Source organism: Triticum aestivum, chromosome 4B (genome assembly GCF_018294505.1).
Source record: "Triticum aestivum cultivar Chinese Spring chromosome 4B, IWGSC CS RefSeq v2.1, whole genome shotgun sequence".
Classification (NCBI taxonomy): Eukaryota; Viridiplantae; Streptophyta; class Magnoliopsida; order Poales; family Poaceae; genus Triticum; species Triticum aestivum.
In genome coordinates, this window is record NC_057804.1 from 531258774 (window position 1) to 531271635 (window position 12862).

Genomic DNA, 12862 nt, shown 5'->3' on the forward strand with positions numbered 1-12862 from the left:
CCAAAGTAACTGTCCGACTTAGGCCCCTTTGGTCAAAGATGGTCTATTACAGACCGCATTGCAAGACCGGACAACCTGTGAAGCTCCGCCACAGCAGCCACCTTCTCATTTAGCGGCAGCGAGCGAGTGGGAGCATTGAATTGCGACCAGAAAAGCTTCTCCACTTCCTTATCACCTTGACCCTCGAAGAACTTGACAGCGTTAGCTGTACAGTTTGCCAAGTCCGCATATGCGTCTGCAGGACTCCAGCGCCTAGCCAGGGGAGCATACTTCGGATCCAAAAACTTCGTCCGTAGTAAGTAGGAGCCCCCAGCCACGATTTTGTCGGCCTATTGGAGCTCCTCCCGCATACCCTGGATCTCGGTCCGCATGTCTTTGGCGGCATTAAGTGCCTTGTCCAGCTCAGCCGAACTAGCCTTATTCTCCTTTTCAAGGAGTACATAGCGGTCGGTGGCATTTTTTAACTCCCCAGCCATTTCAGCTATCTTTTCCTCGCTTAGGCGATGAGCAGCCTGTTCGGCTCTCAATTCTTCGGCTGCCTTTAGGGCAGCCGCATTGCTAGCCCGAGTTGTTCCTTGGCCTGAGCAAGTTCCGCCCTCAGGGCTTCCACGGCAGCAGCACCATATGCATTACAAACACATTGCGTTAATGTTATACCCCTCTTGCATTTTCCTATACATCATAATAAGGGAAGTAGAGGACATACCCTATGACTCTTCTAGCCGTTTGTTCACGAGTGTGATATCGGCGTCAACAGATCCGATATGCCTCCTTAGTTCGGCAACTTCAACAGACTAGTCGGCTACCGGATCCTTATATACCTGCGCACATGTACGACGCAGTGATAACCCACAAGTATACGGGATCGCAACAGTTTTCGAGGGTAGAGTATTCAACCCAAATTTATTGATTCGACACAAGGTGAGCCAAAGAATATTCTCAAGTATTAGCAGCTGAGTTGTCAATTCAACACCACCTGGAAACTTAGTATCTGCAGCAAAGTGTTTAGTAGCAAAGTAATATGATAGTGGTGGTAACGGTAACAAAAGTAAAAGACAGCAAAAGCAATATTTTTGGTATTTTGTAGTGATTGTAACAGTAACAACAAAAAGGTAAATAAGCGAGAACTAGTATATGGAAAACTCGTAGGCACCGTATTAGTGATGGATAATTATGCCGGATGTGGTTCATCATGTAACAGTCATAACATAGGGTGACACAGAACTAGCTCCAGTTCATCAATGTAATGTAGGCATGTATTTTGTATATAGTCATACGTGCTTATATAAAAGAACTTGCATGACATCTTTTGTCCTACCCTCCCGTGGCAGCGGGGTCCTATTGGAAACTAAGGGATATTAAGGCCTCCTTTTAATAGAGAACCGGAACAAAGCATTAGCACATAGTGAATACATGAACTCCTCAAACTATGGTCATCACCGGGAGTGGTCCCGATTATTGTCACTTCGGGGTTGCCGGATCATAACACATAGTAGGTGACTATAGACTTGCAAGATAGGATCAAGAACTCACATATATTCATGAAAACATAATAGGTTCAGATCTGAAATCATGGCACTCGGGCCCTAGTGACAAGCATTAAGCATAGCAAAGTCATAGCAACATCAATCTCAGAACATAGTGGATACTAGGGATCAAACCCTAACTAAACTAACTCGATTACATGATAAATCTCATCCAACCCATCACCGTCCAGCAAGCCTACGATGGAATTACTCACGCACGGCGGTGAGCATCATGAAATTGGTGATGGAGGATGGTTGATGATCACGACGGTGATGAATCCCCCTCTCCGGAGGCCCGAACGGACTCTAGATCAGCCCTCCCGAGAGAGATTAGGGCTTGGCGGCGGCTCCATATCGTAAAACGCGATGATTTCTTCTCTCTGATTTTTTCTCCGCGAAAGGCAATATATGGAGTTGGAGTTGGCGTCGGAGGGCCACCAGGGGGCCCACGAGGTAGGGGGCACGCCCCCTACCCTCGTGGACAGGGTGTGGGCCCCCTGGTCTTCATCTTTGGTGAGAATTTTTTATTATTTATTCTAAGATATTCCGTGGAGTTTCAGGTCATTCCGAGAACTTTTATTTTCTACACATAAAACAACACCATGGCAATTCTGTTGAAAACAGCGTCAGTCCGGGTTAGTTCCATTCAAATCATACAAGTTAGAGTCCAAAACAAGGGCAAAAGTGTTTGGAAAAGTAGATACGACAGAGACGTATCAACTCCCCCAAGCTTAAACACTTGCTTGTCCTCAAGCAATTCAGTTGACAGACTGAAAGAGAAAAAGAAAAACTTTTACAAACTCTGTTTGCTCTTGTTGTTGTAACATGAAAAGCCAGCATTCAAGTTTCAGCAAATATTATGAATTAACCGTACTAACACTAACACAAAGGTCTCACAATTACTCATATCAATAACATAATCAGCTAGCGAGCCATAATAATAAAACTCGGATGACAACACTTTCTCAAAATAATCATAACATGATATAACGAAATGGTATCTCGCTAGCCCTTTCTAAGACCACAAAACATAAATGCAGAGCACCTTCAAAGATCAAGGACTAACTAAACATTGTAATTCATGGTAAAAGCGATCCAGTCAAGTCATACCCAATATAAACCAAATTATAATGAATGCAAACAACAGTGTGCTCTCCAGTGGGTGCTTTTTTAATAAGAAGGATGATGACTCAACATAAAAGTAAATAGATAGGCCCTTCGTAGAGGGAAGCAGGGATTCGTAGAGGTGCCAGATCTCAGTTTTTAAAATAGATTGAATAACATTTTGAGCAGTATACTTCTGCTGTCAACGCAACAACTATGAGATGACGATATCTTCCATGCTAAACAAATTATAGGCGGTTCCCAAATAGAATGGTAAAGTTTATACTCCCCCTCCTCCACAAGCATCAATCCATGGCTTGCTCAGAATAACGAGTGCCTCCAACATTCAACGGGTCCCAAGGGGAGTTTTGTTTGCAATTATTTTGATTTAGTTTGCATAAAGCATGGGACTGGGCATCCCGGTGACCAGCCATTTTCTCGTGAATGAGGAGCAGAGTCCACTCCTCTTGAGAATAACCGCCTAACATGGAAGATAAGGGCAGCCCTAGTTGAGACATGAGCTGCTCGAGCATACAAAACAGAATTTCATTTGAAGATTTGGAGTTTGGCACATACAAATTTACTTGGAATGGCAGGTAAATACCACATATAGGTAGGTATAGTGGACTCATATGGAATAACTTTGGGGTTTAAGGAGTTTAGATGCACAAGCAGTATTCTCGCTTAGTACAGGTGAAGGCTAGCAAAATACTGGGAAGCGACCAACTGGGAGAGCGACAACAGTCGTAAACATGCATTAAAATTAATTTACACCGAATACAAGCATGAGTAGGATATAATCTACCATGAACATAAATATCATGAAGGCTATGTTGATTTGATTCAACTACATGCGTGAACATGTGCCAAGTCTAGTCACTCAATTCATTTAAAGGAGGATACCACCCCATCATACCACATCATAATCATTCTAATAGCATGTTGGCACACAAGGTAAACCATTATAACTCATAGCTAATCAAGCATGGCACAAGCAACTATAATCTTTAAATGTCATTGCAAATATGCTTACTTCATAATAGCTAACTCAGGAACGATGAATCATCATATTTACAAAAACAAGAGAGGTCGAGTTCATACCAGCTTTTCTCATCCCAATAAGTCCATCATATATCATCATTATTGCCTTTCACTTGCATGACCGAACGAAGTGTATAATAATAAGAGTGCACGTGCATTGGACTAAGCTGGAATCTTCAAGCATTCAACTCAAGAGAGAAGACAAGTAATATGGGCTCTAAGTTAAATAATCATTCATGCATATAAGAACCACTAAGCATTTTCAATATGGTCTTCTCGACCCCCAAAGAAAGGAAAAGAAAAGGAATAAAAACTATTTACACGGGAAAGCTCCCAACAAGCAAAAGAAGAACGGGAAATATTTTTGGGTTTTCCTTTTTAATCCTACAGCAAAGAAATAAACCACTACTAATTTTTTTTGTTATTGTTTTTCTTAAGGTTTATCAAACACACAAGAAGAAAGCACGAAAAAGAAAATAAACTAACATGGATATTACAGTGAAAGAGTATGAGCACCGACATCTAGCAATGAGTGTGTGTGAACATGAATGTAATATCGGTGGGAAATACGTACTCCCCCAAGCTTAGGCTTTTGCCTAAGTTGGTCTATTGCCAGGGATCGCCTGGCGGATACCCGTAGGTGAAGCTGGGGTCATACTATGATGCAGCGGCTATCACCTCCTGAGCTGCAGCGTAGCGTCTAGTTGCCTCCGCTCTTCCCTCGTACTCATCTGCCTCCTCTCTGGTAATAATATATCTTCCTTTTGTCTGAGAATCAAAGAAGGCAGGAGCAGGATGAGTAATATGGACTACATGTCGTTTGTTAAAGATTAGTCGATACTGGAGAGGTGGTTCAGTCCTCTCAACAAACTGGTGGGAAACCATAGAATGAAAATCCAAATAAGTAGAGGGTAACTACATATCACCCTCTCAAATGTCTATCTCAAGAAAATTAGCTAAGCGGGTTGCATAAATTCCTCCAAAGAAATCCCCGTTATATCTGTTATGATGCAACCTACGAGCTACGATGGCTCCCATATGATAAGATTGGTCTCGAAACACAACACTTTTGAGAATGCTGAGATCAGGGGCACACAAGTGACATGCTTCATCCTTAGCATTAATGCATCTACCTATAAAGAGAGAAAAATAGTGTATAGCAGGAAAATGAATGCTCCCTAAAGTGGCTTGTGTTATATCTCTAGATTCCCCCACAGTTATTCTAGCAAGAAAGTCTCTATATTCAGATTTAGGGGGATCCCTGACACTACCCAATGATGGAAGTTTGCAATCAGAAGTGAAATCCTCTAAGTCCATGGTATAAGATTTGTCATAAAGGTCAAACATGACTGAAGGAGAATTACGTGAAGATGAAAACTCAAACCTCCTCACAAATGAACTTGTGAGATCATGATACTGGGGGCATTTGTCAGCTTCAAAGTCCTCAAGACCGGCGTTGCGCAAATATGCGCTAAATTCTTCTTTGATTCCCACTTGATTCATAAAATTTTCCGAAGGCCATTCACAGGGCCTCACAGGAGCTTCTCTTGGTGGTTCCTCGTCAGCATCACGTATTGCAAGCCTGGGACCTTGCTTCCTTGAGGGGCCACCTTGGAACATCCTCCTAAATATATTGCTTCCTCTGAGAAATTTCTGAAAATTTTAGTAACTTCAAATAAAAGTGAACCAACTTCAATAAAATTGATAGCAACAACCCCTACAAGTGCCTAGAGCCTACATAAAGCATTGGAACTTCTTGGGACCATAAAAATTTGACTTGCAAGCTCAAGAACATGGTCACCTATGCAGCACAAATTTGCAATGAATAAAGCATTAGAACAAAAACTAATTGGACCAATGGAGGAGTCACATACCAAGGAACAATCTCCCCAAGCAGTTTTGCGAGAGGTGCTTTGAGCAAGGAGATCAAAAATCACAGCAACGGGGGCTGGAACTCGTGCTTGAGTTGGTTTTTCGTGTTTGTGTGAGACAAGGAAGAAGATGGGTGCAGGAATAAGTGGAGGAGGGCCACCGTGGGCCCACGAGGCAGGGGGGCGTGCCCTCCACCCTCGTGACCAGGTGGTAGCTCCCCCCGCGGTGATTTTTGCATAGTAAATCCTCAAATATTCCCGAAAAAATCATATTAAATTGGCATGGCATTCTGAGGAATTTTATTTTCGGGGTATTTTTATATTGCATGGATAAGTCAGGAAACAGACAAAAAATACTATTCTACTTTTATTTCTACTAAATAACAGAAAATATAAAGAGGATACAGAAGGTTGTGCTTCTAGTTTCATCCATCTCATGCTCATCAAAAAGAATCCACTAACAAGGTTGATCAAGTCTTATTAACAAACTCATTCTGATAATCATGGAACCGGAGAAATTTCGAATAGCACTAAGTTACCTCAAACGGGATATGAAAATCCCCAACAATAAGAATATCATACTTTTTCTTGACAGTAGGGAGAGGAAATTCAAAACCTCCAAATATAATCGATGGAATTTTTCCAATAGAGTTGATACTATAAACTTGAGGTTGTTTCCTCGGGAAGTGTACCGTGTGCTCATTGCCATTAACATGAAAAGTGACATTGCCTTTGTTGTAATCAATAAAAGCCCCTACAGTATGAAGGAAAGGTCTTCCAATAATAATAGACATACTATCAACCTCGGGAATATCAAGAATAACAAAGTCCGTTAAAATAGTAACGTTTGCAACCACAACAGGCACATCCTTGCAAATACCGACAGGTATAGCAGTTGATTTATCAGCCATTTGCAAAGATATTTCAGTAGGTGTCAACTTATTCAAGTCATGTCTACGATATAAAGAGCGAGGCATAACACTAACACTGGCTCCAAGATCACATAAAGCAGTTTTAACATAATTTCTCTTAATGGAGCATGGTATAGTAGGTACTTCGGGATCTCCAAGTTTCTTTGGTATTCCACCCTTAAAAGTATAATTAGCAAGCATGGTGGAAATTTCAGCTTCAGGTATCTTTCTTTTATTAGTAATGATATCCTTCATATACTTAGCATAAGGATTTGTTTTGAGCACATTAGTTAATCGTATACGCAAAAAGATGGGTCTAATCATTTCAGCAAAGCGCTCAAAATCCTCATCATCCTTTTTCTTAGACGGTTTCGGAGGAAAAGGCATGGGTTTCTGAACCCATGGTTCCCTTTATTTACCATGTTTCCTATCAATCAAGTCTCTTTTATCATAACGTTGATTCTTTGATTGTGGGTTATCAAGATCAATAGCAGGTTCAACTTCTACATCATTATCATTACTAGGTTGAGCGTCATCATGAACATCATCATTAACATTTTCACTGGGTTCATGTTCATTACCAGATTGTGTTTCAGCATCAGATAGGGAAATATCATTTGGATTCTCGGGTGGTTCAGCAATAGGTTCACTAGAAGTTTGCAAAGTCCTATCATTTTTATTTTTCTTCCTCTTAGAAGAACTAGGTACATCAATATTATTTCTCTGAGAATCTTGCTCGATTCTCTTAGGGTGGCCTTCAGGATACAAAGGCTCCTGAGTCATTCTACCAGTTCTAGTAGCCACTCTAACAACATAATCATTTTTCTTACTATTCATTTCATCAAGCACTTCTTTCTGAGCCTTAAGTACTTGTTCTACTTGAGTGGTAACCATAGAAGCATGTTTGCTAACAAGTTTAAGTTCACCTCTAATATCGGCCATATAATCACCCAAGCATTTAATCATAAAGGTATTCTGTTTTAATTGTCTACCAAAATAAGCATTAAAGTCATCTGGCTTAAACATAAAGTCATCAAACTCATCCAAGCACTGACTAGCAATTTTGGTAGGAGGGACTTCAGCTTTATCATATCTATAGAGAGAATTTACCTTTACTACCTGTGTTGGGATATCGGGAGGTTCTTCAGTAAATAAGTAGTTGACATCATATACTTCTTCAACAGGCGGTAAATTAAGGCCATGTATTTCTTCAATAGGAGGTAAATTCTTAACATCTTCAGCTTTAATACATTTTTCTTTCATAGATTTATTTGCCTCTTGCATATCTTTGGGACTGAGAAATAGAACACCTCTCTTCTTCGGAGTTGGTTTAGGAATAGGCTCAGTAATTGGCTCTAGAGCTGGCTCAGGAGGTGGCTCGGGAGGCGCCCAATTGTTTTCATTTGTCAACATATTATTCAATAGAATTTCAGCTTCATCCGGTGTTCTTTCCCTGAAAAGAGAACCAGCACAACTATCCAGGTAATCTATGGAAGCATCAGTTAGTCCATTATAAAAGATATCAAGTATTTCAGGTTTCTTAAGAGGATGATCAGGCAAAGCATTAAGTAACTTGAGAAGCCTCCCCCAAGCTTGTGGGAGACTATCTTCTTCAATTTGCACAAAGTTGTATATTTCCCTCAAGGCAGCTTGTTTCTTATGGGCAGGGAAATATTTAGCAGAAAAGTAATAAATCATATCCTGGGGACTTTGCACACAACCAGGATCAAGAGAATTAAACCATATCTTAGCATCACCCTTTAATGAGAACGGGAATATTTTGAGTAAATAAAGGTAGTGTGATCTCTCATTATTAGTAAACAGGGCAGCTATATCATTTAACTTAGTAAGATGTGCCACAACAGTTTCAGATTCATAGCCATAAAAAGGATTAGATTCAACCCAAGTAATTATATATGGATCAACAGAAAAATCATAATAATCCTTATCTGGAACACAAATAGTTGAGTAGCAAAAGCAGGGTCGGGTCTCATTCTATCTCTCAAAGATTCTTTACTCTATTTAACTAGCAACCTCTTAAGTTCATATCTATCCTGGCAAGCAAAAATAGCTGCAGAAGATTCTGCATCAAAAAGACAACCTTCAGGAATAGGAGGCATATTTTCATCATCACTCTCATCATCGTATTCAGGTGCAATAATGTCTCTTTCTCTAGAGCTAGCAATTTGCTCATCAAGAAATTCACCAAGGGGCACAGTAGTATCAAGCATAGAAGTAGTTTCATCGTAAGTATCATGCATAGCAGAAGTGGCATCATCAATAACATGCGACATATCAGAATTCATAGCAGTAGCAGGTTTAGGTGTCGCAAGCTTACTTATAACAGAAGGAGAATCTAGTGCAAGGCTAGATGGCAATTCCTTACCTCCCAAGTGACTCATAGAATAGAGCTATGCTCCCCGGCAACGGCGCCAGAAAAAGGTCTTGATAACCCACAAGTATAGGGGATCGCAACAGTTTTCGAGGGTAGAGTATTCAACCCAAATTTATTGATTCGACACAAGGTGAGCCAAAGAATATTCTCAAGTATTAGCAGCTGAGTTGTCAATTCAACCACACCTGGAAACTTAGTATCTGCAGCAAAGTGTTTAGTAGCAAAGTAATATGATAGTGGTGGTAACGGTAACAAAAGTAAAAGACAGCAAAAGCAATATTTTTGGTATTTTGTAGTGATTGTAACAGTAACAACAAAAAGGTAAATAAGCGAGAACTAGTATATGGAAAACTCGTAGGCACCGTATAAGTGATGGATAATTATGCCGGATGTGGTTCATCATGTAACAGTCATAACATAGGGTGACACAGAACTAGCTCCAGTTCATCAATGTAATGTAGGCATGTATTTTGTATATAGTCATACGTGCTTATATAAAAGAACTTGCATGACATCTTTTGTCCTACCCTCCCATGGCAGTGGGGTCCCATTGGAAACTAAGGGATATTAAGGCCTCCTTTTAATAGAGAACCGGAACAAAGCATTAGCACATAGTGAATACATGAACTCCTAAAACTATGGTCATCACCGGGAGTGGTCCCGATTATTGTCACTTCGGGGTTGCCGGATCATAACACATAGTAGGTGACTATAGACTTGCAAGATAGGATCAAGAACTCACATATATTCATGAAAACATAATAGGTTCAGATCTGAAATCATGGCACTCGGGCCCTAGTGACAAGCATTAAGCATAGCAAAGTCATAGCAACATCAATCTCAGAACATAGTGGATACTAGGGATCAAACCCTAACAAAACTAACTCGATTACATGATAAATCTCATCCAACCCATCACCGTCCAGCAAGCCTACGATGGAATTACTCACGCACGGCGGTGAGCATCATGAAATTGGTGATGGAGGATGGTTGATGATGACGACGGCGACGAATCCCCCTCTCCGGAGCCCCGAACGGACTCCAGATCAGCCCTCCCGAGAGAGATTAGGGCTTGGCGGCGGCTCCGTATCATAAAACGCAATGATTTCTTCTCTCTGATTTTTTTCTCCCCGAATGCCAATATATGGAGTTGGAGTTGGCGTCGGAGGGCCACCAGGGGGCCCACGAGGTAGGGGGCGCGCCCCCACCCTCGTGGACAGGGTGTGGGCCCCCTGGTCTTCATCTTTAGCGAGGATTTTTTATTATTTATTCTAAGATATTTCGTGGAGTTTCAGGTCATTCCGGGAACTTTTATTTTCTGCACATAAAACAACACCATGGCAATTCTACTGAAAACAGCGTCAGTCCGGGTTAGTTCCATTCAAATCATACAAGTTAGAGTCCAAAACAAGGGCAAAAGTGTTTGGAAAAGTAGATACGACGGAGACATATCACGCAGCCATTACTATATGATCCCCTGCTTGCCACCTATGGCGGGCAACCAGAGTCTCAGGGGCTACTATCCATAGGGAGCACACCTAGCGCGTGCTTCATAACCAAAAAATTGTGCATTTTTCACTACATACCTCAAAGCCTTTGAGCAGGCTTGTAAATGCCTCATTCAAACTGCTTGTAGCAGATGAAATCTTCATGAGCACCATGCTCATTAAAGAATGGTGCTCCTCAGGGAGCGCAGCTTGCTCCAGAAGGCATGTCAGTATGTCCGTCCGTACATCAAACTGTGCCGGACCCTTCTCATCGCCCCTCATGGGAGCCAAACGCTCCGGGCTCAGGGCGACTGACGTGTTCGCTTCTGGCTTCAGTAGATCCGGACTCCTCCATGACGACACCTCAGTGTCGCCCGCTTCATGAGGCGGAGAGGTGGGTGGGGTCTCACTCTCCATCATCTCCGGAGGAAGATCCCCCGAAGACGAACTCTGTTGAGAAGAGCTGCTTGCCGGACTGCAAAAGACGAAGTCCCGGTTATGGATCTCGGAGAAACACCATACCTTCGAATTAATGAATAACTTACAGCTCGATGGAGGGTTGGCCCATTGGTGGGCACGACGCGGTAAGGGTGCTCGTCGTCGCAGAGCCCCCTGGTGATACCTTCTTCCCTTGCTTGGGCATCTCCTCCTCCAAGTCTTCGGAGGCGGCCCTTTTCCTCCCGCGTGGGGAGGAGGCTTTAGCCTCCCCTTCCCGATTATCCTCCTCAGGGGAGGTAATGATTCCCCCGGTTTGGATGCGTATTGTGTGAAGTTTGGCTTCACCGCCCTTTCCTTTGCCTTTCCCTGAGGGGATTTTGCTGAGCACCCGACCAAGCATCTTGGCAACGGTCGGACCAGGCGAGCCTTCAGGAAGTGGCGCCGGACACCTGATTCTCTCCGCCTTGTCGAGCCATTCCTGGCCACGGAGGGATTTTCAGAATAATAGTTATGATAAATATAAGTGAAGTGTCCAGCTTTAAGGTTACTTACTTGGGCATCTAGGCGATTGCAGCTTAGGCCCGCATCCTCGGTGGTGTCCGGACACTTTACTTGTGGTCCGAAGAATAATTTACACATCCCTTCAAGCTTCAGGCCGAAGAAGTGCTTAATAGTTCGTGGACCCTCCAGATTAAACTCTCACATCCGGAGAGGCCGACGTTTGCACGGCAACATCCGTCGGATTAGCATCACTTGAATTATGCTGACAAGATTTATGTCCCTCTCAATAATCTCCCGGATGCGATTCTGCAGTTCTGGTACATCACCAGCGGGCCCCCAATTCCGTCCTACATTGGTCCAAGACGCCAACTGTGATGGAGGGCCCGAGCGGAACTCAGGGGCGGCTACCCACTTTGTGCCTTTGGGAGCTGTAACATAAAACCACCTACGTTGCCATACATCGGATACTTCCGGGAAAGAACCCTCTGGCCGTGGGGCATCGGCATTCCTGCTTATTATGGCACCTCTGCACTCCGCATGTCGCCCCTCGATCATCTTTGGCTTCACATTGAAGGTCTTGAGCCATAAGACGAAGTGTGGGGTGACGTGGAGAAAGGCCTCGCACACACTAATGAACGACGAGATATGGAGGATAGCGTCTGGAGCCAGATCATGAAAATCCAACCCATAGTAGAACATGAGCCCCTCACAAAGGGGTCGAGGGTGAAGCCCAGGCCTCGAAGGAAGTGTGGGACAAACACAACGCTCTCATTGGGCTCCGGCGTACGGATAACTTACCCTGGAGCAGGAAGCTTGTGCTGAATGTCGGCGGTCAGGTATCCGACCTCCCTAATCTTCATAATGTCCTCCTCTTGGATCGAGGAGGCCACCCACCGGCCTTTTGCGTTGGATCCGGACATGTTGGAGGATCTGGGGTGTTGGAGCTTAGGTCTTGGGTGTTAGAACTCGAGGTGCGAGAAGGAGAAAGGGAGGTGGAAAAGAGGCGTAGGCCTTGACCCCTTTATAAAGGGGATGAATATCAAGAGTCCTCAGCGTGACCGCTTGAGACTTATCTAAAAATACACAGAGTCATACCAATGGTCGTCGTGGGGTCACACACACCCATATTGATGAAAGATCCCGTAATAAGAGGAACACGATCTCTACTTTGGCAGGACGTGCCAATAAAACCGCCTCGCAATGCGAGTCAAGGTGGGGCAGGTAACGCTGGTTCGTGTTGGACCAGGCCATGATGCAAGGGCACGACATACAAAGATTGCCAGTAGAACGGATTTATGCTATGTTCCCTACAATGGTGTGTGAAGATCATCTTGTAGAACCGGACACTATTCGTCGTAGCAGGTCCGGACACGGTCTACGTATTCGATAATTATCTTGGAGTATTCGGAGAAGGAACCCGCCTTGCAATGCCGAAGACAAGACTGCGCACCGGACTCATCGTCATTGAAGCCTGGTTCAGGGGCTACTGAGGGAGTCCTGGATTAGGGGGTATCCGGACTGCCGGACTATATACATCGTCCGGACTATTGAAGCGTGAAGATACAAGACTCAAGACTTTGGCCCGTGT